Below are 8,391 nucleotides of genomic sequence, written 5' to 3' on the forward strand. Positions count from 1 at the left end.
TCACATTGTGTTATATCATCTGCCATTTCTTCACAGCACCAGGTTTCCTTTTATCCTTGAATGATTCATGGATCAGTGTTAACTGGCTTAAGAAAAAAAAATTTCTGAAAAAGGTCAGGTATAAGGACTGGACTGAAAATAAGTGAACAAGCAGCAAATGTCCAAAGAAATGCAGACTTGTTGCTCAAAACCACTTTCAAAAATTAAATAATTCATTAATAGTCTGGCTCTGTGGAGCCAAAACATAACGAACCGAGAGAGGGCTAAAAAACATGCACAAGTAAATGACCAAGTAAAAATAAAAATAAAAACTTTTTTACCTCTCAGTCTGATGAGGTACTGTTGTCACGCTACCAGCAGGGTGATGTGGACACCTGAGTTTGTGACTTTGATAACTCAAGAACAAAACAATGTAGGATTTTAGGTCTGTTACTTGGAGGCTGAGGGGTACCAACGGCCACCGCCAGTATTTTTGTTAACTGTTATCATAATGCATCCATAGAGGGTAAACCATCCTCATTTTTCCTTACGGGACAAACAGGTATTAGTAATAACCGATATCTGCCTCCTTAATAAAAGTTCATATGAAATTATTAAAAAGTTTATTTATCTTTGGAAATAAAGCCGTGATGTGAATGGCAGTGAGTGCAGTCTGGACTGCTGCATTCACATCAAACTCAGATGTTATTTTTCTGTATGATTAAGTGTAATTATCTCAATCATTGTTCTGCACACTCATAGTGCCTTTCAGATGTCATTACACTTAATTACAGCTCTTTCAGTGAATCGTTTAAAGGCCGAGCTCCGGGGCTAGAGGCAGCCAATCATTTTCCCCCGAGCTCCTGTCAGCCAGTCGCAGCAGCCCATCCAGGTGGTGGTGTAGGAAAGGCTCAGTAGGGGAAGGTTGCCTGCGGGCGCTGATTCAGGATCTGCTCTTCCTTCTGCTGGTCTCTGTCCTCTGTGTGGGTAAAACTGATCTGCCAGACCAGCTCTTCCAGTCTATAAACGCAGCTCAATGGCGAAAACCCATCATTAGCCCGTCATGGTGGTTGTAAATCACCCCAATGGGCTCTGTTGTCATAGCACGTTGGGGGGGGACTTGGAGAAAGTTTGCCAGAACTTCAGTCAAATGAGGTGTTCTGGGTTGTTGATGGTGGCAAATCTACAGAACAACCGTTCGCTATTTCATGTGAAAATCGCATGTACGCACAAGTGTTTTTCCTTGGGAACGCCTTCTTGAAGTATCTGGTGCATTAGGGAAGAACGTTAGCTCATCCATCAACTGGCTGTTTGTAAACGAAGACGTTGAGCTGCCAGTTAGCGAGGTGGAGCAGTCAATAAATGCTGTACATAGCAATGGATGTGAATCACTGGCTTTTATAGATGTTCCGTTCATTTTTATTTATATTCTTTGGAGCAAGTCACGTTGAAAGTTAAATTTACTGTGTTGTTATTTGTATAAGTGCCTTGGGGCAACTGTTGTTATGAGCTGACACCATATGATAAAATCCTTTGTTTCTCTTTGGTCGCTGAATCAGACTGAAAAAGACTTACCAAGTGTCAAACGTATGTCTGCAGCCGTGGAATGATTACTGCTGGCTGATTGAATAGACTTCTATTGATAACAATAGTCAGTTAATCTGGGGTGGCTGTAGCTCAGGTGGTAGAGCAGGTCATCCACTGGTCGGAAGGTTGGTGGTTCGATTCTTGGCTTCCCCTAGTCTACGTGCCAAATATCCTTGGGCAAGATACTAACCCCAAATTGCTCTGTATGAATGTGTGTGAATGTTAGCTACAAAGCACTTAGAAAAATGTGCTTGTGCGAATGGGTGTGAATGGGTGAATGCACAAGTTGTGTAAAGCGCTTTGAGTGCTCAAATGAGTAGAAAAGCGCTATATAAGAACCAGTCCATTTACCATTTAAATGAACACAATGTCTCCCCAAGCAACAACTGAAGACTAAAACAAATTCATACTATTTACTCAGCTAAATGTTTAGGCCTTGACAAATAAATGCTTCCCAGAACTGTATGTAAGTATGATTTAGACAAAAGTTCCCCACGATGCTCCACAGCCATCTAAGACCAATCCAAACCCAAATTCAGAATTAAAGATGACGTTCAGTCAAAATATATTTTAAAAAGTCCTGAATGAACATCAAGCTAGGTCCAATACCATCAACAATGAAATCTAAGACCAACTTTAAGAGCTAAATCAGTTATCAAGATCATGTCCAAAACAAAAACTGGTCTAAAACCATTTCAGACCCCAACTCAAAACAGTACCCACACCATTCAAAATCATGTCCAAAACCCAAACCTGGCACTTCATAAAGAAAAAACAAACAGAAACTGTCGTAAAGAAGTCAAAAACAAGTCATCAGTCCAAACCAGTTTGAAACCTCTCCTGAACTATCCAGTCTAAAACGCACCCCAAACCTTTTTCAAATTTATTTTGCTATGTTTATTTTTGTTCAGTGCTTTGTGACCGTGGAAATTGCTTTGTAAATACATTTTAATTACGTACCTCACAAACTGTCTAAAACGTGTCCCAAATCATCAGAAACAAAGCCCAAGAACAAAGTTAATAAAAACTTAAAGCCAGTCTGAAAACAAGTCCAAAGTCTGAAGACAAAATGTTTTTTATGCTTACATCTACAAAAATGGAAAGCAGTAAATTTAATTTCACTGGTTTCTGAGACATAAAAATTGCATGTATAGAATTACCATTAAGATCCAATTTGGAAATAAATAAATAAGTCTTTAACATCACAAGTTGACCGACCTCATTACACAACTCTGCTTTAGATTTCTGACAGCAGTCTTAAGAAGACCATGATAAGAGCTCCTGCCATTCAGGGCTTTAATTATACACTCGTTTTCATTTTACTACCTGAACCTTTCATCACATTCATTATGTATTTGTAGTTAAACAAAGGTTTTAAGAGGAATTTCTTTCATAGTAGCGTCAGCTAGTTTACTTCCCACATGGGAAGTTTGTGGTCACACCAATTCCCACTGAGGAACCTTGCTTCAATCAGGTGTGCATTAAATGTCCGCCCATCGCAGTAGCTGAAAGGACTTACTGTCATGCCTTTGTTCGGTCATGTACGAGCATGTAAATACCGGACCTGATGTAAATACACAGAGGCTAATAAAATTTATACAAAACACTTCATCATCATAAACAGTGGCAGCAGTGTGAGTGTGGCAGCAGATACTTGATCTCGAGCCCGAGGCTGAGCTGCAGCTTTAAAGCAGCGGAGCGGATAACGACAGGCTCTGATGTTAATTGCTTTCATTTACAGCAATTAAGTTGATTTGGTTGATGAGGGGGTTCGATAACGAGAGGCTGGGTTAATTTGTCTTGTTTGGATAAATACTTTGATTAACATTATAGAGCCGCTGAGCCCCACTGATGCAGAGGTGGTGCATGATTGACGTTAATTGCAGCACTCAGCTGATTGGAGAGCAAAAAGCTCAACAAGTGTTGAACAAACTTCACGAAAAACAAAGCAGAGGGTCCAACAGCACAAAGAGGGTAAAACCATCGATTCCTGCAGGATACGGTTCAAATCTGCAGTGTGTTGGAGCCTCTCAATATAGTATTTTATAAATACTTTATATCTGCTCCATATGTAAACAGATAATAGATATCCACACTGTGAACTTTGCATTAGCATTTTAGCTGTTGGTGTCCATCGCTGACTGTATTTGGACTATATTTGCACAAGAGGATGGAGTCCTAAGTAGCTAATGCTAGCTAACTTGCTTATCAAACTACATCCATTGACTGTGCGATAGCATCACACAGGAACGGATAGCTGCTAATTAGTACTCATTAACATCCAAATTAGAATTTCCCCTCACCAAAAGTGGAGCTGAGGCTTCTTGGACGGTCTGTTAGTACAGTAACCTCACAGCAACCATTGTATTGTTCAGATCATGTTAATAAAAATGCTCCAGAAGGCTCCAACAGCACAAACACAACCCAGAGGTCTGGTTTAGGGACTCAACTGAGATGTCGCTATCCACCTGTCAGTCAAAAAAGGCCACGCCCCTAATAAGGTAAATTATTGCAGGTATTTCGAAATGGCTTCTAAAACAGTCTTGCTTCTGCTTGATGGTATGAAACCAAACACGATAAGATGACTCTTTACTGATAAACCACTGAAACTGTGAAGGGCTGTTGTTGTTTGCAGCTCTCTGGTATTTCCTGGAAGTTTTTACATCAGGTTAACACATTTGAAAATAAATATGAAAATCCTGCGAGCTCCTCTCATTTAAAAAAAAAACAAAAAACGAGCACAGCAGGAGCCTCAAATATCCAAACATATCTTCAGTTTTTGAATCCACCTGCTGTCTCTTCTCTGCGTTTGTAATTGAATCTAAAAACCCTCAATAAGCGCCGTGGTTCAGCTGGACTCGTTTGAAACCGCCGGCACACTCTGAGGAGATAACGAGAAGTGATAATTTGTTTCTGCCGGTCGTGCACCTACATGCATCCCACCATCTGTTATTTCATTTCAGCCTCCCGATGTGAATATTGAAACATTTCCATGGCAACAACAGCAACATACAGGCAGGTAGCAGTGCCTGGAGGAGGAGGATGCAGCTTTTCTTGCATCTCCATCATAGTCACACTCTGCTCGTTATTTGTTGTGTTTTCGAAGCAGTTTTGTCGCTGACTTCTTTGGGCTTTTCTCCTGTAATTAGGGCATCTCCTTACTTAGATGTAACTCAGACGTCATATGTAGTTAAACAAGGTCAGTTAGTGCTTCCGGTTAAGAAACCTCATTACAAGAAGGTGCTGCTAATTTTCAGATGTACTTCTGCTGCGATATGGTGACATAAAAGTATATTTCTTGATCATACTTGTTTTTTGATTACTGAGTTGAGAATCTAATCTGTCTTACAAGTTTTTTGGTAGCCTTCTAAACCTGCACTTAATCTGTAACCTACATTAGCACTTCCTGAGTTTATATCTCAGGCAAGATGTGAAAATAAAACTAATTGTTTATTTCAGCTGTAAGCTGGTTTACAGGGACTGACACACTGTTAGAGGATATCGTTGTTAAAGCACTGTGCAAAAGTCTTGATCCACCCCTCATTTCTTCGTATGTTGCAGGAAAAGTTTAAAAGGGTGTAGCCAATCAGATGCTTTCCAGGTGGTTTTGCATAGTGGATCAAAATATGATGGTACTTTTCTGTGTTCATATTTTCATCAGTATTAACAATGATCTCCAACAGCAATGGCTGAGCAGCTGCCCAACCCATGACAGAGCCTCCACCGTGGCTGCACACTCTCCTGACTGGGATCATTCACAGACATGCAGCAGTGCAGATGATGGCTGAAAAATCTTACCCCTGGAAGCGTTTACACGTCATGTTTACATTCATCGTGTTTCTGACATGCAGCGTGTCATCCTGTTTTTTTTTTTTCACAGCAGCAATGATGTCATAGCTTGAAAAAGGAGCAGGACTCCATCAGCCAAGGATGAGCTTCACCCTGTCACAGGTCTGACAGCTGCTCCTACAAAACCATCCAGTCATTCATGTGACCATCAAAGAGTCAGAAAAAAACCTCACAAACATTTTTAAAGCCCTGATCCACAGGAATCTCCTGCCATTGCATTTTTAAAATAGTGCTGGCTAAAAGAAAAGTGAATGTTTCCAAATGATAGAATATGCAACGAAAAACTGCAATATAAACTCACTACTAGTATTAATAAAACATTTCTCCTCAAAGCAAAATACTGTATTTTAGGTCAGTTGGGTCCATATATATATATATATATATATATATATATATATATATATATATATATTTGGACACTGAGATAAGTTTTTTTGCTTTTTTGTTTTTTTTAACCTGTTTACTGAAACATATTCCCATTACAGTTATATAATGGACATGAACATAATGTGTAGACTCTTAAATTTTAATTTGAAGGTATCCACATTCAGATTGGATAAAGGGTTTAAGAGTTTCAACTTCTTAACATGTGCCACCCTCTTTTTAAAGGGAAAGTAAAAGTAGTTGGACAATTCAGTCAAAGGTTATTTCATGGGCATTATCAGTTAAACAGATAAAAGACCTGGAGTTGAGGTGTGGTGCTTGCATTTGGAAGATTTTGCTGTGAACAGGCAACATGTGGTGAAAGGAGCTCTTCATGCAGGTAAAACAAACCGTCCTTAAGCTGTGAAAACAGAAAAACCCCATCTGAAAAATTAGGAGTGGCAAAATCTACAGTTTAGTACATCCTGAGAAAGAAAGATAGAACTGGTGAACTCAGCAATGCAAAAAGACCTGGACGACCATGGAAGACGACAGTGGTGGATGATCGCAGAATAATTTCTATTTTGATGAGAAACTGCTTCACAACAGCTGACCAAGTGAACTACACTTTCCAGGAGGTAGGTGTATCGATATATCCAAAAAGAGAAGAGAAGAAGATAAAGAGGAGACTGCATGAAAGTAAATACAGAGGGTTCACTGCAAGGTACAAGCCACTCATGAGCCTCAAGAATAGAAAGGCTAAATTGGATTTTAAACCATCTAAAAAGAAGCCAGCACAGTTCTGGGAAAAACCTTCTTTGGGCAGATGAAACCAAGATCAACCTCTACCAGAACCCCGTGTTTGCATGGGTTCTCTCCGGGTACTCCAGCTTTCTCCACAGTCCAAAGACATGGGGTTAGGTTAATTGGTAATTCTAAATTGCCCATACGTGTGAATGTGAACATCTGTAAAACACAGCAGAGGCAGTGAGATGGCTTCAGCTGCCAGTGGGACACCAGTGTTTATTGATGATGTGACACAGAATGAATTCGGCGGTAATCAGAGATATACTGTCTGACATTTTATAATACAGATGAACAACGACCTAAAACATTCAGCCAAAGCAAGAAAGTGGAATATTCTTGAATGACCAAATCAGTCACCTGATCTTAACCCAACTGAGCATTTCACTTGTTGAAGACTAAACTTCAGACAGAAAGGCCCACAAACAAAAAGTACCTGAAAGCTGCTGCAGTAAAGGCCTGGCCAAGCATTAAAAAGGAGGAAACCCAGCATCTGGTGATGTCCATGAGGTCAAGACTTCAGGCTGTCGTTGCCAGCAGAGGGTGTTAGAAATGAACATTTTATTTTCAGTTATGTAATTTGTCTAATTACTTTTGAGCCCGTGAAGTGAAGAGAATGTGTTAAAAAATGTTTTAGTTCCTCACATTTTATGAAATGTGTTTGTTCAGCCCACTGAATCAAAGCTGCACTTCAACTGCATCTGAGCTGTTTCATTTAAAATTCATTGTTGTGATGTGCAGAACCAAGATCTGAAAAAAAAGTTGTCTCAGCCCAAGTATTTGTCAGCCTAACTGTATATAATAATCAAATGTTTAAATAAATATTTATTTTAAAATAAAAAGAATAATTATTTGCAGTACATTAAAGTAGTAAAAATCCATGTAATAGCACACGTGTAGCAGCAATTACAATAACTAAAATCTATACTACCAAAAAAACCCCAATATTTTGACTATATAAAAATGTGTATAGATATAAATAAATCTATATAAGAACTGTAATGTATACTATTACTGCAGTACACCAAACCTGTCTCTTCATAACTCCTCCCACTCAATCAGTAGTTGAGTGACCACACCTGGCATACAGGTACATCTTAGCCCCTGAAGGTTCTCATCTATATCACACATTATGATGTCATCTTATGCAACCACCTAAATATTGAATACAGTGACAACCTGACCTGTGCAGGGGACCCAGACTTCTATACAGTCACTCCCATTTTTCATCTTTATTTAAATGTAAAATCCATTTTTCCTTCTCAGTTCGGTGACACTCATGTGACCAACAGACCAAACAGAGCTGTAGCAGCTTTTAAGGTCCCATTTTTCAGATTGTTAAAATCTATTTAAATGTTAATAAATGTTTGAGCAAACTGTCAACACATGAAGAAAACATTTTAAATTTTGTTCATTTTTATTTATATTTTTTTTCCAAATCTGAACACAGGCAGTACAAAGCTTCTGTCATTTTTTTCCTTCCCCTTTTCAGAGGAAATGAGTTGTACAGTTAGTGCATTCGATCCTAAACTGATGAAAAAATAGATCTAAGAAGAAGAAGTGCTGCTACATAAGGAGATGATGAGGTAAATCTGTCCAGGAAGAAGAAACCAACAGATGAACTGATGCAGTGAGAGAAACGAACAAACAAACAGTCCACACGTTATTAATATTATTATCATTATGTACACGTCAGATGCATAGAATACTTTCAAATCCTTTTTTTCTTCTTTTTTTCCCCCTTTTTTACATAAATACCTACATTTTTCCCCACAAAGACAAAAACTACCATTAGAATGAAAAGCAAAA

Source organism: Simochromis diagramma, unplaced genomic scaffold (assembly GCF_900408965.1).
Source record: "Simochromis diagramma unplaced genomic scaffold, fSimDia1.1 OVJJ01000433.1, whole genome shotgun sequence".
NCBI lineage: Eukaryota > Metazoa > Chordata > Actinopteri > Cichliformes > Cichlidae > Simochromis > Simochromis diagramma.